This window comes from Lissotriton vulgaris, chromosome 4_1, assembly GCF_964263255.1.
Source record: "Lissotriton vulgaris chromosome 4_1, aLisVul1.2, whole genome shotgun sequence".
NCBI classification, from domain to species: domain Eukaryota; kingdom Metazoa; phylum Chordata; class Amphibia; order Caudata; family Salamandridae; genus Lissotriton; species Lissotriton vulgaris.
Genome location: NC_141691.1, coordinates 270,011,042 through 270,038,783, shown reverse-complemented (window position 1 = coordinate 270,038,783; position 27,742 = coordinate 270,011,042).

Sequence of the window (27,742 nt, the reverse complement as noted above, 5' to 3'; positions counted from 1 at the left end):
CAACGAAACCCGTTTGATCCTCATGGATTACTTGTTGAGCAAGTGGGGTAAAACGCTGTGCCCAGATCTTCATCATAATCCTATAATCAGCGTTCAAAAGGCTAAAGGGTCTGTAAGAGTTCAGATTATTGGGTTCCTTTCCCTTTTTGACTAAGTTTACTATAATAGCACTCTTAAACTAAACTGGGACAGCACCACCAGTCTTAACTAAATAAAAAGTTTCTTAAGAAATGGAATCAACTCTTTTGAAAAAGTTTTATAAAATTCGATTGGTAATCCATCATCCCCAGATGCTTTTGCCCCAGCCATTGAATTTATAACTTCCAGAATCTCAGATATGCCTATTTCGCTTTGAAGTTGTTTTACAGAGTTTAAAGATAATCCGAGAAATTCTACTTCTGCAAAATATTCCTGAAATGCTTCAGGCCTTACAGAATATTTTGTAGTATGTAGTTGTAGGTTATGTTCCGAAAACACCTGGGCAATCTCTAGTCTATCCAAAACTACTAAATTTGACTTCGGATCTCTGATCTCTGAAACACAAGCAGACTCCTACCGAGCTTTTGATGCCCAGGCTAACATTTTTCCCATCATTTGACTCTCTTCATAGACTTTTTGCATTTAAGACTGAGAGCTGTTAATTCTCTCAAGAATAAAAAAATCTCTCAAATTATTCCTGGCTTCCTCCCACTGACCCTGTGCTGGTGAAGTACGAAATCTCAAAGCGTTTTGGAGAGAAAGCTGGAGTTCTGTGATTTCCTCCAAACGTTTTTTGCCCCTACCTAAAGATACTGCAAACATTTGGGCCCTAGCCTCAGCTTTAAAGCACCCCAAAACGAAAAAAGTTTGGCTATACCTTCATTCCAATTAAAGTAATCCTGAATTCAAACCCAAAAATCTCCATCCAATGAGGATCCTGAAGAAGGAGGTGGTCCATCTGTCACCAGGACCTCCTCCTCCTTTCATACCCAAGCTTGCGATCCAATTGGACAAAAGAATGATCAGAAAAAGCATTAGAACTGATTTCAGTGGCAACAAGTACTGTAGAACGTGAATTTAAAACAAAATCGATACATGAGGCAGGATGAAACTGACGAGAATAACAAATTTATTCCTGAGCTGTCAGATTAACCGAGCGCCAGGCATCAATCAAACACAAGTCCTGCGTCAGACTATCAAAGGCTTCCTTTGTCTGGGGTTTTAGCTGTTTTTTTTTCTTAATTGAGGTATCTATTGTCAGGTTTTGCATGTAGTTAAAATCACCACCTAAAATAATTTGCCCTGGCACTGTCTAAAGTCTGTCTTAAGTCTGTCTTAAGTCTGTCCTACTACTTTTGGTATTCACAGAAGGCATTTAGTAGTAGTAAAGTTAGGATGTTGTCTTAAGTTTGACTTAGACAGACTTAAGACATTCTTAAGACAAACTTAAGACAAACTTAGGACAGAATTAAGACAAATTTTGGACAGACTTAAGACAGACTTAAGACACACTTAGGACAGACTTAAGACAGAATCCTAATTTTACTTCTACTAAATGCCTTCTGTGAATACCAAAAGTTGTACGTTTGGGATTTTGTCTTAAGTTAGTTCTGTGAATGGGGCCTATAGTAGTTAAGTAAATTTATATGGTTACCATCAATTTTAGCTTTAATCCAAATCATTCGACCTTGAGATCCTGATTTACCTGTAGAAATTCCCAATCAATATCGCTAAAGGAATAGATAGCGACCCCTCTCAAGGCGACCCCACCTGTCGCAAAAAAAGCACACGAAAACCATCCTGAAATAAACAATTTCGATAGATTGGTTTTCAAATGGGTTTCCTGCAAAAAAAAGGACTTGGGTTTTCATTGGAACCAACCACCTAACCAATCCACCATATTTTTGTCTGTTTAGTATACCATTAACATTGAGCGATGTAATGCAACATCTACTGTTTGGATTCATAATCCCAATAACACAAAATTTCCAGTTCTATATTTTTCTACCCTGATTACTCCTGCTCATTTTTTGTTTAAAGCCCCCGTCCTCCTTCCCCCTCCCCAAAAGTGCCCTCCCAAAAGCCATGCCTACCCTCAAGAAATGTGACCTTTCCCGCTAACCACATTTAGACCCCATTCTGAACTACTGGTGCCCTGGTGTTGCACCATAGGTGACCTACCCCACACCCCCCAAAGTGGGAGAAACCATTAAATAGAAAAGACACACTATTCCTGTAAATACAAATAGTAGCTTAATCAGATTATTTCGCAGCCTAGATTGCCATAAGCAACTCCTGGGCCTCTTCAATTCTTGTAAACAAATTAAACTTCCCCTGCACAAGAACTTTAACTTTCAAATGCTGTGCAATAGAGGCTTGCGCTCCTTGAGCTTAAAAAAGGTACAGGAGCTTTACGAACTCTTTTCGTCAGATTAATTTCATTCAATATCGAATCATCAATCTCCGAACTTTGAGTGCTAAAGGAAGATGTGTCATGATTCAATGTACTGACAGCTCTTGCTGAGGTCTGGTTCAGTTTAGCTTTGGCTGAGCGCTTTTTGGCTTTTACTTTACTTGCGGCATCCATCTTTGAATCTTTATAGATTTCCCTCAGTTTTGCAGAGCTGAAGCCGAAATTTAACTGGTGCTATATATACAAGCCCAAATCACTAGGAGTCTATAGATTTCCCTCTGTTTGCAGTGCTGAAGCTGAAAAATTACTGGCTTTAAACCCATGTCTCTGTGAGCAAAAAAATCCCTGTAATGCTTCTTTTCAGCTGCTCCACTATTATGACTTTGCCACTGCACCCAGGAAACTCTCACCTCCTTCGCACCACCTCCCCTTCTCTCACCTCATTTTCCAGAACAAAGTCTCACATCATTTTCTTCGATTTTGGCGAGTGAAGCAACAGCGACGATCTGAATCTGCTAGGCTCAGCATAAGCATTGGCAATGACGGCAGAAGCGAACTCCAGCAAGCCAGTAAAAAGTAGTTATGGCCGCAACCACGTTATTCAAATACCGGCCGGCAGTTACACGGTCGCTTTCAATTCATCTGCTTCCGTGACTAAAAGCAGATCCCCACCTTGCATCGATTTGACTGTGGCCCACATCTTCGTCATTGTTGCAGTCAAAATCAATTTACTTGTATTCAGTGGGCCTCACTGGGTCCCTGTTTTTGGCCCACATACCATCGCGGTCGGACTGAACTATTGACTTTGACCCCATCTGGCACAACCAGATATCCCCAGCTTATTGCTTCTCAGCGCTATATTCTATAATATTCAAATCTCAAGTTCTACTTATTGGATGTTTGTCATTTAGGTCACAAGTACTTTAAACTTTTCCCATAAGTTAAGCATGACAACTTTGTGCCAAGTTACCGGAGAGTGAAAACAGGTTAATTTAGGGTTTGCATACTTCTTACACTGCCAATGATTGTGGTTGCTGCTTGACGAGGGCTCCTAGCCCAGTAAACCTACAATCCAGTTTCTAACATTGATGATCACTGTTGAGGATAGAACTTGTGTATGTGCAGTGCCTTACAGTAGTTTTGGTGTACACTATCAATCCACATCCACAACCGTTTTACATTTTAAACTCTCCCTGATTGGCATTTTTAAATTTTTCCTAAAAATCATGCCTCTGTTCCACAGCTGGAACCATGGAATTTGTGATGACCATCTAGGAAACATATTAAAAAACAGAAGAGGGTCCCTGAACAAACCAATGGTGATAGATAGATAGATAGATAGATAGATAGATAGATAGATAGATAGATAGATAGATAGATAGATAGATAGATAGATAGATAGATACATTGTATTGCATGATTACAACATAGCTTACAATTTGAACAGTTCTTAAAAACACACCAATTAAAATTTAACAAACAAATAAAATTCCTAATAATCTCAAAATAATTTTCTCAAAAGGTCCCAGAAAATAATTTATAAACATTACATCAGTCCACCATTTTTCCAAGGCTTAATATGGATAGTAACAATTAATATTTCATTACTTTTGTGCAAATTCATTTATATAGTATGACATTTTATCCTTAATTATTTTAAACTTCCAGATTTACTGAGCTCAACTCAAAAGCATGCAGTTTCTTTTTTTTTAAATATAAAAAAATTATTAAGATTGGCATTCATTGTAATATCCGTTGGTCTAAAACAAACTACCATAGCATGTCTATATCAACATCAATCAATCAATCAAAATTGCTTTATTCGATTTTTTTTTTAAAACCATAAAAGCATACTATTTAAAAATACAATCATAATTTAACAAGCAACATACGTTGTAAAAAGCAACATATTATCTATAGGTTAAACAGAATTTGCTAAGCCTAAGATTATAATTATCTAAATGGATTACATGATAAGCACCAGACTAATATTGACAGTTCTGATGTAACGTGAAAAGGTTAAATTGGGAAAAGTTGCTATAGTTAAAACTGCTTTGCGGTAAAACAAATCGATTAAAGGGAACGATACTGTACTCATTTGGTGGGCAAAATCTATGACCCCGCTCAGTGTTATTATCAACGGTTTGTTTCCGAAAGGGGGTATATGATTCACTTGGATAAAAATCGTGTAGGTCCCAAGATGTTATGGGACCATCACCTTCCTGAGGCTGCCAAGACTGGAGATAGGGAACAACTTGCCTGCACCTAAATCTAATTAGGACCAAGTCTCCACAAATATCTTTTCGAAGGAGACCCAACCAACCCACTCTCCTCACACTGACTATCCTGCCATCAAGGTTATGGGGTAAGGGTCTATTTTTCGATAGCCAAAACTTGACTTTGTTTAGCAGCAGTGGAGGGACCCCCAAGAGGATGGACACAAATGGAGCGGCCTCTGGTGGAAGATTAATACGAGGAGTCTTAGTACATTTTAATCTGGACTTGACATTGCGATCCATGTCAAGTATGGGTGGTGCCTTAGGAACAAGTGGGCACACAGTAGTAGGGACTGTTACTTGGTTTGGGGAAGCTATATTTTGGATAGTTTGGTTGGGCGTGTTAAGAAGGCCAGCATGGTGCGGACAATTAGATGTTACAGTGTGGGAAGATTGTGCCAGATTGAGTTTAACAGTTTCCTCAATCCTCGCCAGTCTATCCCCCAGGGTGTTAATTTTTTCGATCAGGGGATGGATAATGGTTTGGATCAGTTGTTCGATCATGGCCAATAAAGCCAATTTGGAAGAGGATGCTGAATCATCTAGTTTTTTACCCACCACTGGAGTTAACAGGGCAGTAATAACAGGCAGGTTTATATCTGGGGACGCATTCTGTAATTTCGATATTTTGGTTTGGGACCCACTTTCTCCAACCCCGTCGTGTTTCCTTTCAGCAGATTTAGCCTTAACGGGTGTTGTACTTTGGGCATTAGCTTTTATGGTTGTAGGTAGACGCCCCTGTATGCCAACGCTGCGGGCTTGCGGACTAATGTTTGTAACCGGATGGGGTGATGTAACAAGAGTATACCTGATATTGCACATACTATTTAATTCGTCTAGCCAGGGGAGATTAAACGCTGTATTGGATGTTTTTGAAGGGGGTTCCATGCTAGTAAGGGTATATTTGAGCTGAACTGTAGAAATAGTTATAACAACTGTACTATACGTTCGTTTTTGCCGAATTGTCAATTGCGTGCCCGTCTTATGTCTTAAGGGATAGGTTCAACCAGAAGGATATATTTTGTAACCACTCCCTTAGGGGTCTAGGTAACAGTTTCTAGGCGAAAGTAATAGTCAATGGAATAGTCACTCAGTGGCTTTGCCTCCTCCTTAAAGGACAAGGGGGGTGGCCCGTCCCGTCCTCCTCTGGCCTCTGAGGGCCACAGAGGGCCAGCCCTTTGCCCGGGCTTAGCCCGCGCGCGTCCCGCGACGTGGAGGAAGCCTCCACTTTTTCAGCGCCTCCTGGCGCGCTGTAACAGGAAGTGACCCGTCGGCCTGCTGGGAGCTGTGGTTCCCCGGCGGCCGTGTAGCTGTAGTTCACCGGCGGCAGGGGGAACAGACAGCGTATGGACCCCAGCAGCGGCGTGTGGCCAGTGGCATTGCACAAGTGTCCCAGGTATGGCCGGATTAGAAGGATTCGGCCCCCGCTCCTCAGTGGGAGCCTCCGCTTTTTCAGCGCCTCCTGGCGCGCTGTAACAGGAAGTGACCCGCTCGGCCTGCTGGGAGCTGTAGTTCCCCGGCGGCCGTGTAGCTGTAGTTCACCGGCGGCAGGGGGAACAGACAGCGTATGGACCCCAGCAGCGGCGTGTGGCCAGTGGCGTTGCACAAGTGTCCCAGGTATGGCCGGATTCGAAGGATTTTGCCCCCGCTCCTCAGTGGGAGCCTCCGCTTTTTCAGCGCCTCCTGGCGCGCTGTAACAGAAAGTGACCCGCTCGGCCTGCTGGGAGCTGTAGTTCCCCGGCGGCCGTGTAGCTGTAGTTCACCGGCGGCAGGGGGAACAGACAGCGTATGGACCCCAGCAGCGGCGTGTGGCCAGTGGCGTTGCACAAGTGTCCCAGGTATGGCCGGATTAGAAGGATTTTGCCCCCGCTCCTCAGTGGGAGCCTCCGCTTTTTCAGCGCCTCCTGGCGCGCTGTAACAGGAAGTGACCCGCTCGGCCTGCTGGGAGCTGTAGTTCCCCGGCGGCCATGTAGCTGTAGTTCACCGGCGGCAGGGGGAACAGACAGCGTATGGACCCAGCAGCGGCGTGTGGCCAGTGGCGTTGCACAAGTGTCCCAGGTATGGCCGGATTAGAAGGATTTTGCCCCCGCTCCTCAGTGGGAGCCTCCGCTTTTTCAGCGCCTCCTGGCGCGCTGTAACAGGAAGTGACCCGCTCGGCCTGCTGGGAGCTGTAGTTCCCCGGCGGCCGTGTAGCTGTAGTTCACCGGCGGCAGGGGGAACAGACAGCGTATGGACCCCAGCAGCGGCGTGTGGCCAGTGGCGTTGCACAAGTGTCCCAGGTATGGCCGGATTAGAAGGATTTTGCCCCCGCTCCTCAATGGGAGCCTCCGCTTTTTCAGCGCCTCCTGGCGCGCTGTAACAGGAAGTGACCCGCTCGGCCTGCTGGGAGCTGTAGTTCCCCGGCGGCCGTGTAGCTGTAGTTCACCGGCGGCAGGGGGAACAGACAGCGTATGGACCCCAGCAGCGGCGTGTGGCCAGTGGCGTTGCACAAGTGTCCCAGGTATGGCCGGATTAGAAGGATTTTGCCCCCGCTCCTCAGTGGGAGCCTCCGCTTTTTCAGCGCCTCCTGGCGCGCTGTAACAGGAAGTGACCCGCTCGGCCTGCTGGGAGCTGTAGTTCCCCGGCGGCCGTGTAGCTGTAGTTCACCGGCGGCAGGGGGAACAGACAGCGTATGGACCCCAGCAGCGGCGTGTGGCCAGTGGTGCTGCACAAGTGTCCCAGGTATGGCCGGATTAGAAGGATTTTGCCCCCGCTCCTCAGTGGGAGCCTCCGCTTTTTCAGCGCCTCCTGGCGCGCTGTAACAGGAAGTGACCCGCTCGGCCTGCTGGGAGCTGTAGTTCCCCGGCGGCCGTGTAGCTGTAGTTCACCGGCGGCAGGGGGAACAGACACCGTATGGACCCCAGCAGCGGCGTGTGGCCAGTGGTGCTGCACAAGTGTCCCAGGTATGGCCGGATTAGAAGGAATTTGCCCCCGCTCCTCAGTGGGAGCCTCCGCTTTTTCAGCGCCTCCTGGCGTGCTGTAACAGGAAGTGACCCGCTCGGCCTGCTGGGAGCTGTAGTTCCCCAGCGGCCGTGTAGCTGTAGTTCACCGGCGGCAGGGGAAACAGACAGCGTATGGACTCCAGCAGCGGCGTGTGGCCAGTGGCGTTGCACAAGTATCCCAGGTATGGCCGGATTAGAAGGATTTTGCCCCCGCTCCTCAGTGGGAGCCTCCGCTTTTTCAGCGCCTCCTGGCGCGCTGTAACAGGAAGTGACCGCTCGGCCTGCTGGGAGCTGTAGTTCCCCGGCGGCCGTGTAGCTATAGTTCACCGGCGGCAGGGGGAACAGACAGCGTATGGACCCCAGCAGCGGCGTGTGGCCAGTGGCGTTGCACAAGTGTCCCAGGTATGGCCGGATTAGAAGGATTTTGCCCCCTTTGTCTACATGTACGAACTCCTCTGTCAATGAAGCAGTTTTTAAGGTATCGTTTTCTTTCCACCATCATTACTGCACATATACAGACCAAATGAATAATACTTTCATTCCATAGCTTGCATAGTCTGCAGGGAGTCAGCATATATGGTCTCAGCTAAGGCATTGCATGTTTTAAGCCTGGTAAGTTGCCGAATCTTGCTTTCATGAATATGTTTTTGGTTTGTACTGACCATGGTATGTCTAAATACAGTTGTACCTTAAAACTTGTATATTTCTGCAACATTATCCATGCATGAGATTGCTTAATAAACAGTTCTTTGTCTTTCAAAAGGGATAGATGTTTTACTGATTTATTGATTATTTTCTTGAAACTTTGTGCAGTTATGGACATTTCCCAGATCTCAACAATTGACAGTTCTTCGAGAGCCTTTTGCAGATATTTATAGAAAGACAATTTTTCATTCTATTGCATCTCTTGCCACAGTAGACCACACATTGGATTATTAATATTAATTTTGATTTGTTTCCAAGTCTTAACATATTGACCCATTCTTGCAAGTTGTTGATTGCAGACGCCAAATTCCAGCCTGATCTGAGCACGCGATACATTGGGTGGAAGTTGAAACAAGTGTTTAAAAGTTTTTGTAATAGCATTATTTAGAAATGTAGAATCAAAAATACGAAGAATTTCACTTCCAAAGGCATTGCTACGGAGAAATTTTGCTTCTATTACTTTTAATAATGAGGTATAAGTTGGACTTCCCAAGGAGCTGTAAAGTAAGCGAAAGGTCCCTTGAAAACGTTTAACTCTTTTCTTCATCTCTGTTTTATGGTATGGAAAAGATCAATTCTTATCAAACAGTATCCCAAAATATTTATAGCATTGCCCTTTTTCTAGCTCACGCTTTTGGAGGTACCATTTATATTTACAGCACTTCAGTTTCTTGGTGCTGACTTCCATTACTTTTGTTTTTGTTTCATTAATTGTAATTTTATTCTCAATTGAATACATCAATGTTTTATTAGTCGCTGCAGTCCTATCCTTGTTTGACTTAGCAGGACAACGTCATCAGCATGTAGAAAATTCGACATTTGTTTCTCTGCCAGCTTTGGTGAGTCTGCTAACTCCTTGTTCTTTTTAGGCGTAAAATCAGATACAAATAAATTAAATAGATACAGAGCTAACACACACCCTTGCTTTAAGCCTTGAGTTTTATTAATTTTCCTAGAAAGCCTTGAGCCATTCCCAAATCGAATGAGTTCAACAATGCTATGGTATAACCTATTCTGGACCTATATTCACCTGCTTGATACGTCCATGCATGTGGCGAGTCTTGCCGATTTCGCCAATTTAGCACCCTTAAGCCTATAATTTTGAATTCTTTTACAAAAGTCTTAACCATTTTTTCATTCTTTCGTTCCTTCAAATCCATTGTAAGTGAAAAACTGGGGATTGACAATAAGTAATTCTGTTGTTGTATTTCAACATCTCTAACATAAGACCACAACATGTCCATGTTAAATTCACCAGTAATGATGTCTACTTGCTGCAATATCATAATTATCAAACAGTTAGCCATTGTTCTTCGTGAACCGGTATCAGGGTGAATATGTACATTAATTATTATGGGAGATTTAATTGTATTTTGTTCCTTGTAACGTATTTTAAACAATCCTTCAGACTTTGCACATCCATTTCACAGTCCATATTTAGATCAGTTGATATGAAAATTGTAGGAGAGTAGGGTCTGCTTCCAATGGTCACCCCCACTTTTTGCTGTGATTCTCTGTTTTTTCGACTTTAGTGTGGCTGTGGGCCTGCTAATCAGACCCACAGCCCAGCTGTTCTCGCTCTAAATTGATACCATGTACTTTAGATACATACCTGATTGGATATTGGGTCACCTTTGTGAGCCCTTGTATAGTGTACCATAGGTACCGTGGGCATAGGTGCATCCAAGGCCTACCAGAGGCTGCAGCATGTATTATGCCATCCCTGGCTGGCCATCTAAATTGACACCACAGGATGATCACTCAGCTTGGGTAAGGTGGTGTAATCACCCCTTACTTAGATATAGTATATCTAAATCTACCTTATATATAGACACATAATAACCTATGAGTCACTCCTATGGCAGGCCTTAACAATCCTGAAGGCAGAGTGCTTGGTTTTATGTGAGAGGGTGCCTTAGCATGAGCTGAGCCCCTCTGCAGCTTTCGGAACCATCTCCTTATAGCTGTTCTAAGATATAGCAATACCATAAACTCTTGAGTGCATTACAATACTCACAGTTAATGCTAACTTTGGTTTGGCTTTCTCAAAACATGTCGTGTAAGGTGTCAAACACTTTGGAATACTACCCCCTCACCAGTTCTGGTGGCGGGGGTAGAATTTCACCCTTCTAGAGGGAAAAGACATGTAGTTACTGCTTTACCCGGTTAAAGTTAAACAGCGCCTTAGCATCACAAAATGGATGCTGCTGCCACAGACACAAGTCTGACCTCCTGCTGCTGGGGAAAACTCCAGCAAGGGAGGCCTGGACAATAGGTTTCCTGTTGAGGGAGGTGCTAGCACCTCCCCAGATAGCCTGTAGTGTATTGGGGCAGGGTGGGTTGAATGGAAAGATGCTTTTCCAGACACTGCCTGGGGCACACAAGGTGCTCCATACATAGCCCGGTTCAGACTAGTTGCTGGGGCACTCCAGCCCTGCTCTGGCACGAAACTGGACAAAGGGAAAGGGGTGTAACCCCCCCCTTCCTAGGTCCACCCATAGGAGGGACCTAGCAGGTAATCCAGCCCCTAAAATCAGTTTAAAGGTAGGAGCTGTGTCTACAGACTTTAGATTATCCTGGAATGAAACTCTGATCTATTTCGACTAGAAGACCGAAGACATCTCCCTTGTGGTCAAGGAGTGACCACCCTGTGCAAACAGGCACCACCAGTAACTAGCCAGTTTGCTTTGTCGACGCTCCTGCTGGAACCCAAAGACTCAGCGACTCAGCGACTCAGGAACTAGACTTCCAGACTTCTCTGACTCCGATTCACATCCATAGCAAAGCTGAGACCCGTGGCAGACACGAGAGATGTGGGACTGGACACCCTGGACTTCCTGCATCTTGCTAACTGCTTGACTCCTGAGGAACCCTTGTAGTTGTGCATTGGGGTATGAGAAGCCCCAGACCGAGCGCCATTTGCACCAAAGATTAGCTCTCCACACTCCAAGAGTGCCATGTGGGGCCTGCTCCTGCATTTCAGATTGACGTGTCATCCTGGTTGCTAACCTGCAGGCTAGTTAGCCCTCCGAAGACTTCTTTTTGAATTTACACCACTGGCCTAGTTGCTCCAAGCTTGCTCCAGCTTCCCTCCAAAGGAGAAGCTCCCCAGACCTTGCTGGTCTGGCTCAAAGCCAATCTTTACTTCCTGCATGGATTGCATTTGCCAAGGCTTGTTGGGTCCAATCCGGGTACCGATGCCACAGTCAACTAGATCCTTTGTGGGCAGCTTGAATCCATCTCCTGGTTGTCACCGACGCCTCCTGGTCCTCGTGGCTTCAGAGACCAGCTTCACCTCTTAATCTGAAATCTCAACATCGCGTGGTTCCTTCATGGTTCCTTCCTGGTCACTGGCTAGTGACCCAGACTCTGTCCCCTATGCTTTCAGGTTCTTCAGTTCCTTGATCCACCCTTGGATCCCCCCAGACACTTTTCCTCTGGTCGCCTGCAGGACTTCTTCACAGATTTCCATAGAAAACATTGACGAAACCCGACACCAAAAGACACCTATGCATGCAGCTTCCCTGGGTGAGGTAACTCGAGTACCCCAGTGCTACCGTGGGTATTGACTATCCAAGTGTCCTAGTCTAAAGTGGTTTTGTCGTAGTCCATCCGGAAGTGCCCTAAATCTATAACTTTGTAACTTTTACGTTCCCAATATAAGTCAATGGTAACTTGCGACTGTGTTCAGACACTGCAAGCGTCTCCGGTGGGTCTCCTACTTCCTAACCTTTGGTTGTCTAGTGTAGCTCCAGCGAATCCCTAGGCCCTAGGCCTATTCACTATTTCTGAAGTGGTTCTTATACCACTTACTTAGTATATGGTTTGTGAGACCCTTAGGGCAAAACTGTATTTGGCAAACTTATTGTATGCTATTTAAGTAACTTATGGTGTACTTCGATCTCTGACCTCATAGAGAGTGCAGAGGGGTTGTGTTAGAAATAAATACATATATATCTGATATATACCTTGTGTGGTGTCCTTTCATTTGGTATTCAAGGGATTATAATTAGTAAAACAAACAGCTTCACATGCTCTTTAGAGTTTAGCCTAAGACTGCTGGTCCATGCTGCCGCTAGGATAGCTTGTCTATAATGTTGACTTTACAACCACCCTCAATAAGGGTTGTTTAGACTGCTGCAAGGTGCCCACTAGAATAGTGGACATCATATGCCAGGCTAACTTCTCACAAAAATAACCAAACCCCTACAGGATCTGCCATAATTACTTGTTTACTTGGCCAACGAATAGTAGCCCTTAATGCCTTCTAACCTGAAGGGAACTAAATCCCAAATCTATTGTTGACAAATGATTTGAAAACAGCACAAGGTAGATCATTTCTTGTTCTGAATTTTTGCTTGAACACCATTTATCTTCCAAGAACATATTCTAATTATTTCATTCATGATTGTTGACCCCCTTAAAGGAACATCGGTTGGAGTGTGTCAATCCTGGTTGACATTATGTAGAGCTGCTGTTAGCCAACCCAATTTTACAGTATCCAATAAATCTCCTTTATTATCCTCTAATGATCTTAAGAAATGCCCATTGGTCAAACCAATGGATTTTTTATTATTGAGTATTTTTTATTATCATCTGTTCTTGTTTGCTTCTTATTTCGTAATTTTGATGAAACAAAAGGACTCGGATAGTAGAGTGGGTGGGGGGTTGTTATTTTTGTTCCCCAATCCAGAAAAAGGTTATGTTCTTGTATAATAGGACTAGCCGCACAAGGTGTTGTACAGGTTACTAATGTTGATTCTTGATTCTTGTTATTTATTCAGATAAATTCAGTTGATTCTATGTCAGTACATCTAATTTTCTCCAGTGAATGTACTGCAATACACAAATTTAATATGTTTCCACGGTTCAAGATATCGTTATTACCCCTAGATTTATATTCTGGCGTAATAATTACCTGCATTGCTCCCTCTTTTTGATCAACATTATTTAGTTTAATTTGTTGCAGGCTATTTTCGTCTTTTCTTGAGCGTACTCAGTTACCTTCCCACTATGATTACTAACAGTTTGAGGCCAAGATCGTTGATGTTTATGTAACTGCTTTCTCTCAATTCCAAGATCTTGTGGTAATTTAATATCCCTCAAGTTTTCTAAGAAATTTCTATTTACTTCAGCCCCTCTAGTATCTCACTCTTTGCTCTTTTCATTTCCAATTGTGGTAGCTTACTTTTCACCTGTTCTTCACTTCCCTCCACATGCAGCATTCCTGAGGTCTGATTTGTTTCATTATCTGTCTGTTTTGTACTATCAGTTTGCTTGTTTAAGCTTTTATTTTTTATAACTGTTTGTACTTCCGATAGATTTTTATTGAATAAATGGTAGAAGGATTTTGTTGATAACATTTCTTTGACTTCTCCTTCACAATTTAATATTTGTTTGTAGTTATTTCCACTATTTGGTCTCACTACGTCCAAGGCAATTGTATTTTTCTATAATTTTAGAGACTTTATTTCTCGCTTTCCTTTGTTTTTTCCCTGTCTTTTGGATAGATGAGCTTCTGGTACTACATCTATCGATGTTGATTGTGACGAGCAGAGGTTTTTCACTTCTTGATCATTCATTTTATCAACTGTTTTTTCTTTAACAACCATATTGTCTTTACATTTCATCATATCTTTAAAGGAGCAATCACTCTGGCTGGCTTGAATTCCAACATTAAATAAATACGTTTCCTTTTACATTGTCAATTATTGTTTTTAAAACTTCAGGAATGGTGGCCAGTTTGTTAATTAGTGGGGCACGATAACAATCTGAATATGTGGATATTGGTTGGGTTTGTGCCCTTACTAATAAATTGTTTAATGTTGAGATCTCTGTTCTATTCCGGCTACAGAGGATCCCATAGCACTCAAAAGATCTATTTGCACCTCCATTTTGTTGGACTGATAAGTTAAAGCTTCCAAAGGTAATTGTGAGGTTTTAAAGAATAGATCCCAAATTGTTCCCCAGTTCCAACTTCCTGATACTTGGATACCTGGACTTTGGTATTGCCCCTTTATAGATGATTGATCCTTATACCCTTCTTTTACAGGCCCTTGATAATCATGGCCCTCGTCACATAAATTAATAAATTGTAGCCTGTTATTCAGAGCATCTTTTTGATACAGAGTACTCCAACGCTGCAGAGTTTCTGGATTACTATTTTTATCTATATTCATTTGAGACCTAATTTTTTTCTTTAAAATTCTCCTGGTATAACTTTTGGACAGATTTTGTTGTAGACAGATTAAGAATTGGTTTAGGTAGGGTATTGCCTTAAGTTATAACTTTCACCCCATCAGTTACTTCTTTTAGAGCTTCTTGCTTAAGTTGATTTGTTTGAACCAAATTAAGTGGGTCCCATACACCGTTAGCTTTTCTGATTTTTACGTGCACTTCAATTTGCATTGGCAGCCCAGTTGATAATAGTTGTTGAGTATCTCCCGTCATTTGACTCATGCAGTTTGGAACCTCTTATTGCAAATGACCAATAAGAGGAATAGTTAGTATCTCTAAATCCGTTATTTGATCCCAGTGGTTGCCTACGTCATAAGTTGAAATTGACCTTTGCTCAACTTCCACATCCAACTCAGGCTGCCCGGGTTATCTTACTCCTTGCTTAGGGGATGGTATATTCGTTCCGCACAGTGGCTTATTTGGGGTTTGGAGACCACATGAGTTAGTTAGCAACGTTAGCATGGCACCAGTTGGATCTTTCATAAAGTCAAATTTTGATGGCAACTTTTCCGGTTTCCCAAATATATGGACCTTAGATGGTTTAAGAGACTGGATATCACCTGCCTGTTTTTTTTTGAGTTTGTCTAATATTGATGTTTGGTGTATTTTATTTCTTCCTTTTAATAGGAGGGAAAGGTGGCCGCTCCTTTCCCGACCTCATAGTACACACTTTACAAGGTGAAAGTGTCTTTTCTCTTTAGAGAATCACGCATGCAAGTGACGAGACCAACAGGCGCTTTAGAGGAAATTGGAGGGACAAAGAAATATTGAATATATTGAATTATATAAAGCACACTACCAATTGTAGAAATTTGCGACTGTTTGTGGCAGTAATGGCAGAAAGTGTCCAATGCCAAGTAACTTCACAGACCAAGCAAGGGCCCACAATTACAGCGGGTGCCCTCGCTCACTGCTGAGGGCCACCCACCACCTAAACACCCCACAGCACAAGCCACGGTCTTTCAGCAGCTGGCAGATGCAGTACAGGCACTTCAAAGAACCACCTGATCACTGCAGACTGACATCTGGTTCAATGCTGGCTCAATGTGGGTCCCCCGTCAGCAGCGGCACTCACCGTCCGGGAAGATCAAAGAGTCACCATACTGCCCTGCTGAAGACCGCGACACCCATCGACAAGGGGAACGCGGTACTGCTGAGACACGTTAATATCCGCACATCAACAGGTTCCAATGACTTCCACTGAGAACCTCTCTCAAGCAGCTCAAGTTTTAATACGCCCCTCTGCCTGTTTTGGCAAGATTCTACAGGGATGATCTACTCTCTAGTCTGGACAATTTCACAGTAGCCACAGCTTCAGCCGCTTCAGTTGCTTCAAACGCTGCTGCAGCTTCAGCCGCCTCTGCCCCCACAGCCACTCCCCGTAGTTGGAGAGATGACTACTCTCCTGTGTTACCACAAGCTACGGAGGTCACGGTGCGGACAAAAGAACATCGAAATCCTCCTCGGCAGGATGCCTCTGCTTCCTCGAGGATTTCAGAAGGTCGAGGCGTTGAAGCGAGCGGGAGAGCGGCAGACTCCTTCCCTACCCCTTCCCTGCTGCAGCTTAAAAAAAACTGACTGCGGGCTCTCTGACTGAATCCTGACAACGTGACCAGACTGAACAAACCAATGAATAGGGAGTCGTTTTCAGGGAAGGATATTAGCAAAAAAACAGAAAATAAACTTCTCCAAAACATATGCAAACAAAAACAGGACAAAAACCAAAAATGCATGGTATATCTCAAGGAACAATCACACCCAGTCAGAACATTAAACACAAATAGTACAGTTTTATCATCACATTTATTTTTATGCCTTAATTTATGAAGTAAGAATTAGATTGGACAGAGTTGTACCGACATTCATTTCGGTTGTTAGAGGCCAATGGAGGAAGTTGGAGCAACATTTGTTTGCATATGTTTGAACCTTCTGGAGCTCACTAAAATCTATGTACATATTTTTTTTATATAAAACATATACTCTAATGTAAAAAAAATTCTACTTATGAAAGATAAATTATTAAAAGAATCAGTCTGATTTATGTAAAAGTACTGTTCCTATATTAGGTTCAATTAGAAAAGTTTATTTCCTGTTATTTGCTAGAATCTTGGAAACCTATACAGTGCCTCAGCTTAAAGACTTTTGCAAGGAGATTGGGCTTCCTGTTGAGAGTGCCACCAAGAAGGTGGAATTGCAAAAGTTGGTGAAGGCCAAGGCAGAAGTCCACTCTGAGGAGAATGATGGATTGGGCAAGCCTGAGAATAGTTCTTCTGAGAAACCACCTGCAGAGGCTCAGGGTGAATACCCTGAATTTGAGCTCCGTCAGAGCAGTATCTCTTCCAGTGATCTCTCCCAGAAGAACTGGCAGAAGGGAGGGAGGAGAGTGAATTCTAGCTGCAGATGGCTCAATTAAACATGAAGGCAGAGGAGAAAGAAGCTGAAATGGAGGTAAAGAAGACTGAGACAGAGAGAGCCTTAGCAGAGAAGAAAATCCTACTAGCTCATGAACTGAGATCAAGGCCAGGCAGACAGATTCCAGGAGAGATGGTGGCTGCATGCATAAAATGCCTTAAGGAGAAAAAAGGCTTCACATACCAGAGAATTTAGTTTCTGGTTATGCAGTGGGAGATGAAATTGATAAATGTTTTTCTGCTTATGAAGTTGCACTGAATGTTCACATGATTCCTAAGGAGCACTGGGGGTGTTCTGTGGAAAACATGCCTACACTGGGGAGGGACACACTTCTTACCAAACCAAGTATACCCCTATGAAAGCAATTTGAAATTGCCAAATTTGGGCTGACCCCTGACAAGTAGTGCCAAAGATTCAGGGACAGAAAGTAGCTCCCGAACCATCTTGGGAAGATTTATTTTATGGACTGCTCCAAAAAGGCCCTGAATGGTTGGTTGGAGGAAGCACATTTTTGGTTATACAATATAATCATGAGAGAGGACATGGTCAGTATTTGCTTTACAGAGTTGCGCCAACACCTAGTTGACCGTAAGATGACTGATCTCAGGAGGTTTGCTGTGGAGGTGGCCCTTTTAGACTAGTACCAGACTGTCCAAGAAGATACCTGGAAGTGGCCCCCAAGAAGGGTGGTTCAGGTTTCTCCCAGCAGAGTGAGGGGAGGTTAAAGATGACCCAGAATAAGGGGGAAGAAAAGTTTCCAAGCCCCATCTGAGAAACCGGGGGTGGTTCTAGTGGGCGGTGGACCAGGCCTTCCTATTTCTAACCCCACTGCTTTGAGTGCCCCCATTTAGGACAAAAGCAGGGGGACTCTGTCTGTCCAAAGAAACCACCTACTGGTGGGACTGGTACTGGTGTATCCGATCTGAACTTAGGGGTAAGTATTCCCAGGGGCGGGTCAAAGACCATGCCATGATCTCTCTTAGTTGGGAGATTAAGTCAGAGGGCAAGCCAGTGATTCCTGAAGCTGGGAGTCATCACTTGCCCCAAGTGAGTAGGTTTCTAGTAACTGTTCTGTGCGACATCAGGTCTAGCCGGACCATAGTTGTGGAAAGGCTAGTTACCCCAGGTCAGTTTACTGGACAGGTGGGTAGGACCTCTTCCGTCCTATGGCCCTGCTATTGCTGAAATGGGGTGGAGTGGGCTGGAGAGGTGACCCAAAGGTGGGTCATAGTTAAATGCCAGATGCCCATTGACTGCGTTCTTTGGGATGAGTTGCCCCCGGTGTCAGAAAATCTGGGAGGGGCAACTACCAAGGTAGCCCTGACAGTTCAATTTTCTGGGGGTACCACTCCCAAGTAGGGGGTATGAGAGCCCAGATGAAGGGCCAGGGTGAGAGAGGACTCACCCAGTGCCCTGTTCTTCCTCAGGGTACAGACCCTGAGCTGAACCACCAGTTTCAGGATGCGGGAGCGAGCCTTTCCAGAGACCCACCGGGGCAGGGGTTCTCTCTTTTTCGTCTGCAAGTCCTTAGACCAACAAAATAGAGATTGGCACAGAAGCTGTAATATTAAACAAATATTGTATTATCAACACTCATGAGTGGGGACTACATTGATACAGAACCCTCAGGCAATGTATGAGGCAGTAAATAGAATACAGAAACCAAGGTGCTCATATACACCTTTTACTGCAGAGTAAGCAAGGAGACTCAAAAAGAGGCGGTACAAGTATACACAAAACATAGCTATTCACAAATATGGACAAGTTGATAATACTTAGTCAACAGAGTGGGAGGAATAATAAAACTGCTTACATCAGTTGAAATAGTCTGACAGTTGCACTTAAGACAGGTGCATTCTGACAGCTACAATCCTTTCTGAGCTTGAGCAAGGCTCTGGTTCAGTACTGAAGGAGTTAACTATGTTGATGACTCATTATACACAGACAAAGATCCGGCACTCCACTCAGTAATACAAATATCACAGATGACAAATTTTCAGAAACAAATCAGCAGGTCATTGTATAACTTCTCTTTATTCAAAATTCTTCTTTAAAAATGAAACAAAGTAGCCAATGCGTTTAATCCCTTACGACTTCTTCAGGGCCAATATATTCTTGTTATGCCTGTTTCAACTTTTTCAAAAAGGAGAAGGAGAGATTGCGGTATATCTGTCACTTCCAGAAACTTTCTAGACGGTAAACACTCATTTTGAATAAGCACAATATCAAGTCCCAGGCACTATATTGGTAAGCTCAGTGTCATCAAATGACAGTAATGAAGGTATGGCATTTTAGCCTATCGTGATTTGTAGAACAAGTCCATTTCCGTCCTTTGCTGCAAACGTCCTGGTTGTATATCTCGTTATGTTATGTTATGTTATTAATACTTGTAGAGCGCATGATTACCCTTGGGTTGCTTGGCGCTAAGAGAAACAAAACAGCAAGCCTAAGATTAAGAGAAAAGCCATGTCGTAAGGCCCCTGTGAAAAGAAATTAGATCTGGAGCATTTCTAAGTTGAAACAGCAGTTCATTCCAAGCGTTGATGACTCAGACGAAATACTTGGGCAGGCAACAGTGAAGATGGGAGAAGCACATGGCAAGCACATGGCTAACTAAAATGGCTGCCAAAACCAAAATGGCTTCAGCTCATGCTAACAGCGATCTCTGCTAGTTTCCACAGACAACTCTTTTAGCATTAGCTGAAGACATCTCTATGACTTGGTAGGAACAAGGAAAACATCCTGCACATCTATTTTCATCATATCACTAACTTCTGGGTCTAATACGTACTAGGCGTTCACATTCTTAATGTTGCGTCTGGTAGGTATACAAACAGAGGCACAAAGGGAACAAAGCATCAGGCCGCATTGTATACATCAACAGCATGACAGTAGGATTGCAAAGAATATACATAGAACTGTCAACAGTTTCCAGCCCCAGGTAATGAACTAAGCCAGCCAGTTAAAGTCCAGGTTCTTGAATAAGGCTGAATCTCAGCAGATATCTTATGCGATTTAGAGATTGCATCAAAAACTGAAGGGGAATGATCAGGGATTTAAACACAACAACTGCTCCCGAAGATGCAACATGCACCACCACGATCAGCCAACATGACGTTGAGAACATTCTGTTTTGGAGCACCATGATCCTTGCAATTTGCAGTTCTTCTGTAATGTTTCCAAGTGCCATAGCTGTTTGGTTGGTTACAGCCTCTACAACACGTGTTAAGCATCTGATTTTCCGACTGTTTAAGGCAGCACCAACAAAAAAGAACAGTCCCAAATTAAAGTCAACATATTGCTGCATTGCAGTGTCAGTCTGATCCACCTCATCATGATTTATTGTCTTCTTATATCGGTTCTTAGAAATGTAATTGTACAGTTTATAGTCTTTTTGGAAGGATGCAGGAGCCAAAAACACAGGTGGTAGCAGAAAGGATACCTAGCAAGTTCCTGACCAGCCAATGGGTAGATGGTAGTATCCTTTATTCCTGCATTTAAAATAAGTATTGTGTGATGAGATAAAACTGTGTTGTTTACTACCGTAATATTTAACTCCAGAGTACAGTTGCTTTTCCCCAGGGAATACTTCCAATACTGTTCACACATAGCACATAGATCTGCTCGCACTCTGGTAACAGCTATATCAGGAGGCCGATTACCCTTGACAGGTCGAGTGTTTGGGAAAACATAGCGCATGGAGGAGTTTCCTCCGTGATACTCCTCCATTTCCGTACAGTTCCTTTAGCTTGTGGATCTCTTTCCTCATCAGGATAGCACGCCTTGTTTAGCTGCAAATTTAGTCTTCCTACATCAGCATAAGTAATTTTAGCAACTTCAGATGCCCATAACAATGCAAACCAAGCCTGACAAGAACGATTGTGTGAAAAAGGCAAAGGAATGAAAGGTGTTCCTCCCTTTTTCTGATGAGCTGACATCATTCCACACACCCACCAGTTGGTGACATTCGTAGTATTAAGGGTGTGATGCAACATTTGAATAAACGTAATATTAAGGTAGGATTGTCAGTGCTTCTGCTAATGAAAAGGAAGAGTATAGCAATGGTGCTCAAGAGGGACAGGAGTAGTGACAGTCAGCAAACTTCGAGCATGAGTTACTCCATGTATGACCCATGTTATCATAGCAATGATGATAACAATAGAAGTGAGCCCAACAATAAACATTGCCTTTCTGCCACAAACTTTCACAGAAGTTGATGTCTTCTCCATAAGCATGTTTATCTTAACGTTGAACAACAATGCAGATGGAGCTCTAAAGTCCTGGGAAGCCATTGGTTCTTCATTGAGAGTTAAGACGGGTGTCACTGAGAAAACGATCCCCCCTCTTCGGCTCAGCCTTTCACTAACCCAGAACAGTTGCTAAACCAGTCTTGTCAGCAATGCAGTTTCTCTCCAGGGTCGCAGTTGATATCGAGATGCACCAGGGATCGTGTGGTCCGGGAAGACTTCCTCAGGTTCTTCAGGTGATATGGCTTGGCCTCTCTATGTGTCCCGGATGTCTTGATGGTCAGTGAGTGCAACGGGCTCTAGCAGGGCAGATGGCACTCTCTTGCAGTGGGGTGGAGTGAATCCAATTTTTCCTATTGGTCACTCGGACTGCAGTTCTGGTCGCCAAGAGCACCTGCTCAGGGATGCACCAGCTCAGTCCCAGGCTCTTTGTCCTCTGGAACTCTTTAAACATAACCTGGTCACCAGGCCATAGATCATGACCATCACCTTATGACCTGTCAGGAAGACTTTCTCGAACCAGTTGATGATTAGAAAGCAAGCTGTCAATCAACTAAGACAAGTAGTCACTCATCAACACATAAGGTACATCATGCGTAGGACGTGGCTTAGGAAGTCCCCAAATATTAATTGGCCTCCTAAATACTACCTCATACGGTGTGAGGCCAGACCGTGTATGTGGCACTGATTTAATGGATAGCAATGCCAAGGGCAGTGCATCAGGCCATTTCAGAGATGTGGAAGCCTGTATTTTAGCCAACTTAAGCTTGAGAGTAGAATTGTATTGTTCCAATAGCCCTGCTGATTGTGGGTGAAAACCAGCATGGAACTTCTGCTTAGTTCCTAATCCCTTCAAGACATACTCATCAACTTGTCCAATGAAATGGGGCCCATTGTCACTCCACAAAAGTCAGCACACGCTGAATTTGTGGAAAAACTCCTCTAGAAGCACCTTTGCTGTAGTAGGAGCTATATTAGCATTCATAGCGTACGCCTCGATCCACTTACTAAAGGCACATACCACTACTAGGACATACCTCAGGTTATTACAGCGTTCAAGTTGTATGTAATCCATTTGTAGTACCTCAAAAGGTGCAGTTGATGTGGCAAACCCTCCTTCAGGAGTTTATGTTCCCTTTTCAGATTATACTAAAGACTAATCAGACAAGACTGAACTATTTTTTTAGCTGTGCCGGCAATATCTGGATGATCCCAAACTTGCATAAGTAACTTTGCTATTGAGGATGCTCCAACATGTGCCAGCCCATGTGCCATGTGAATCATGGAGTGCAAGTAGGCTGTGGGCAATCTCCATTTAGTCATGTCTTTATTTCTCCAACAGCCTTCATCATCCAACGTTCCCTCTTTAGACCATTGGTCTAATTCTACAGCAGAGGCCGATCGCTGCATGTCCAGCACCTCTTGCCTGGCATCATGCTAACATTCAGCCTGTGTGACTTATACGTAAATGTAGTGCTTCGCTGCATTGCAGTCTCACGGGTTGTGTGATCTGCGAAAGCATTGCCCTCTCCTATTTTATCAGTCACTTTCTTGTGTGTACTGCACCTAACAATCGCTATTTTCTGAGGATATGTCAGGGCAGTAAGGAGATTATGTACTAATTCCCTGTGCAGTATTTGTGTCCTCCTTACAGAGCAGCACAAAATCATGAGCCACTCCTAAAGCATATAGGCTATCAGTGTAGCTATTGACTGACAAATCAGTACTAAGCTCACATGCTCTTGTTAGTGCTAGCAACTCAGCTGCCTGAGCTGACTTCTGTGGGATTCTGGCTGTCTCCACTACTGTTTGAAGTGTTGTGATTGTGTACACAGCTGATGTTGTACCATCTGACAATTTCAGGCAAGACCCATCAACCCACAATTCCCCATCAACACTAGAAAGGGGTGTATCTTGTAGGTCAATACGAACCTTTGTTTGTTCCTCAGTGAGGAATATACAGGGGCCGATTCACAGAACTAACTTCAGACAAAATCATAAACTTACTACTTTTGGTATTCACAGAAGTTAGGATTTAAGACATATTCCTTACTTAAGTCTGTCTTAAGTCTGTCTTAAGTCTGTCTTAAGACAAACTTAAGACAAAATCCTAACTTCGTAGTAAGTTTAGGATTTTGTCTTAGGTTAGTTATGTGAATCGGGCCACAGTCATGGGATTCTTGTGACTGGGACTGAATAGCTGGGAATGGCAATAGTGTAGCCGGATTAAGGGTCGAACATCCTTTCAAGGTAATATGAGGGGCCAAAAGTGTCAATTGATTTCCTGTCAAGCGAGCATTAGTTAAGTGCTATGGTTTTGTTTGGTTCAACAGAGCGTCAACTGCATGGGGTACTAACACAAGCAAACTATGTGACAAGACTATTCCCTAACTCTGACGTATGGATGCAGCTGCTGATGCCACAGAACGAAAACACCCAGGCAACACACGAGTGACTGCACCAAGGACAGCAGTGAAATATGCACAAGGACGCTGCTTATCACAGTGAGTCTGTGTTAAAAAGTCAGAGAAAGCAACCATCCTTCATGTGTACATAGAGTGTGATGGCCTCAGTGTAGTCTGGAGCTCCTAATACTGGTGCAGAACATAGAGCTTGACGCAATTGTTGAAAAGCAGCCTGGCATTCAGTCGTCAATGGAAGGGGCATCGTAGTGTCTTTAGTAAAAAGGGCCAAAAAGGGGTTCACAATGTGGGAAAAGCTATGGATCCATTGCCTACAAAAAGAAGTAAAGCCAATCAGGGCACAAACGTCCTTCTGAGTACGTGGCCCAAGCGTGTCTAAAAAAGCTTGAATGCGATCTGGTTTGAGTGCACGTCCCTCCTTAGACTGGAGGTGACCTAAATAGATAACCTGCTGTCTTCAATATTGCAATTTCTTCCAGGAAACCTTGTGATGGTGAGATGCAAGAAAAGAAAGTAGTAACAGTGTTCCTTCTTCACACTGTTCAGGGGTATCACCTGCTAACAAGATGTCATCAAAATATTGTATGAGAGCCACCCCTTTTGACACAGGGAAATAATCAAGCTGTCTTTCTAATGCTTGGATGTAAATGCTAGTACTCTCTGTATACCCTTGTGGAGCTCTACAGAATCTGAAGGATCGATTATTCAAAGTAATGCCGAACAAATAACGACTGTCAGGATGAATAGGTATTGAAAAGAAAGCATTCTTAAAATCAATCACACTAAATGTAATTGCAGTCGGAGGAACCATAGTAAGAAGTATTATGATGTCAGAAACTACTGGATATTGGGGTACTACCATCTTATTAACCTCTCATAATTCAATGATAAACTTGTATATTTTGGTATCAGTGTCTTTCTTCAAAATTGGAAGGATAGGACTATTACAAATATTGTAAGAGACTTCTTCCAAAACTCCTACTGTAATTAGATCTTGAACAATACACATTAATGCCTCTTCGTCTTCTCAAGATATTTTATATTGAGGCAGTTGAGGCAATGAAGCGCCCTCCTTCACTTGAATATGAACTGGTGGGATCACCATTTGTCCCACATCGGTATCTGATGTAGCCCACAAAGTACTAGGTAGTGATGCCAAAGCAATATCTTCTTCAAGGAGACAAGACCTCTCAACCAAGGGATAGTTGTCATTTAAAATAACATGCACACCTTCTGAGGAACAACGTATTGTAGCACGGACATATTTGAGCATATCGAGACACACAATATTGTCTGGCATGTTAGTGGAAAGCAAAAAAAGGCAGGCTGCAGTGAATTTATCAACATGAAATGCAAGCTGCTGCGACAGTGGGCTAAGGGATGGTATCCCATCGAATCCAATTGATGTTATTCTTAAGCCAGACGGGGAACCCCCTAGGAAGCAATTATTTAGACAGGGCACTACGAGTAGCTCCTGTATCAACCAAAAACCAATCAGTAGAACCCAAAGCGTTTACATTAACATAGGGACCCTTCTGATCTACTGGGACTTCAACTGATTCCTTACCCCATCCTCGGCATTCCTATGTATAATTAGAATCCTTCAAATCATCAGACGAATAATCAGACATTTGATATTGATATCACTTGTTGAAAGTATTAGAAGAATTTTGAGTATGTTCAACTGCCCCAAACCTAGTACAATTATCCATACCCCTGTAGTGTAGGTTCTATATTCCCAATAGGCTCTGCGCATTGGAATAATATATCCTATAGATTAGACGTAGGACTGAGGTTGACTAGGTTTCTAGCGAATATATTACACTTAATAGTGAATGCCAGCTAGCTCAGAGGTCACTAGAAACTTTCTCGAATTCACAAGAATGAGGGACGTCGCAAACTGGATGAAGCACAGCCGCCTGAAACTGAACTCGGACAAGACGGAGGTCCTCATCCTGGGACCATCCCAATCCGCCTGGAACGACTCCTGGTGGCCCACCGCACTGGGCACCGCACCGACACCCACGGACCATGCACACAACCTGGGATTCATCTTGGACTCCACGCTCGCACTGTCCAAACAAGTCAACGCCATCTCATCCTCATGCTTCAACACCCTGTGCATGCTCCGAAAGAAATTCAGATGGATCCCACCGTAACAAGAAGAAACTTCACCCAAGCCCTCGTCACCAGCCGGTTGGACTACGGGAAGGCCCCAACTACCTCAACAGATGCCTCACGTTCTACACTCCATCCGGCCAGCTCCGCTCCGCCAGCCTCGCCCTCGCCACCACCCCACGGATTCGCGGAACCACCACTGGAGGAAGATCGTTCTCCTACCAGGCCGCCAAGTCCTGGAACTCCCTCCCCGTCCAACTTCGACTGACCAAGGACCACCTCACCTTCAGGAGACAACTCAAGACCTGGCTGTTCAAGCAGTAGCAGCACCTTCCCCCCCCCAGCGCCTTGAGACCCTCACGGGTGAGTAGCACGCTTTACAAATGCTATGATTGATTGATTGATTGAAGAAGGGATTAGTTTCGGACAACCGCATAAACATAACAACTTTGTTTCCCAAGAATAAGAAAAGTATCTCCAGAGTCGCGGAAACAATAGATAAGTATATCAATCAGTCACTCGTGCAAGGTTCGTTTCTACAGAGGTGCAGAGAAATAGAGAGACGGGCGTTTTTAATAAAAGGTTTTATTTAACAGTCTTCTTTATCATGCAAGTAAAGTGAACTGCTACAATCGTAATGCAGACTGCAAAGTAAAATGCATACAGTGAGAACAATATTATAAAATAATGTAAGAGCATTGTATGGTTTCTAAACCATATATAGATACATACATAAATAACAAGGGCTAAAAGTACTCAACTAGGGCTTCTAAAATACGCCTACCCCAATGTACCTAACCTAAGCCTAGTACGCTGGAAGGAGTAAGTGTGATGTAGCATAGGTTTAGTTTTCTTTGTCAAGAATCTATCCAAGGTTTCTCTAGGTTCTAATCAGCTCCATACCTTTAGTTTAGAATGAAGGAGGTCTGGTATGTCAGTCTCGGGACTCGATTTCCCAACAACCCGCAAGGGGAGCTTGGAAACACTGAAACTGGATTCTCGCTGAGAGAAATGCATCCGCTTGATCAGTGCGTCAGCTGGAGGGTCGACTTCCTTCGACACTTGCTGTAGCGAGCTGCGTCGGGCAAGTAGATAGTCGAACTTCTCCGAACCACTGTGTCTTGCTAGAGCAAGTGAAGGCATATTTATACCTTGAAGGAGTCTAGTTTGACGTAATGTTCGGCATAATAACGTCAGGAAAGAACCCCAAGGGAATAGTAGTTCTTTGTAAAGTACATGAGTTCTTGGACAAATCAATATTCAAGCAAAGGAAGGTCCCTGACTGCTTAAGCCTATTTTCCAAGAAATCGTTGTGACGTTTTAATACGGGTGGAAATAGCCGTGCCTGTATTTGGTCTGCATGGGCCATGTCTAAATAAGGGAATGATTTCTATGCCTATATTAGGGCAATGTGAATCCACTCGGATCCTAAAACGCCATACAACACCTCCCCTATTTCCTATGGTCCCTGGGTGACTTCTTATATGTCCTGTACCACGCTGATACTGCTGTCCTTTTAAAATGGGGCACTCAAAATGCCAATGCCCAATATCCTTACAATAAGCACACTGATCCAAACACAAAGTTGCTTGCAGGAAATTAGGTGCACCAGGATGATACATCGCACGTCCCCCTCTACCCCCACCGCTATAAGATGGACCATAAACCTGAGCTAACATAACTTTCGTCTTTAAATCTTTAGCCTTTTTATTCTCCTTGCCTTTCGCTTCCATTTCCTGATACTGAGCCATAGTCAAAAGAGAGACTGGGGAAGACGTAATCCATGAACTCTTGCTGGTTTTTAGGCAACTAGTAATTTCTGGCAATATGACCGCGACAATTTTGTCAGCGAACAGATGCTTGCCCGTGTCATCTGTCTATGACTGCCCACTAAAGTCATGGAATGTCTCCTCAAAATGTGTAAAGAAATCAGAAACCATCTCATCCTCTT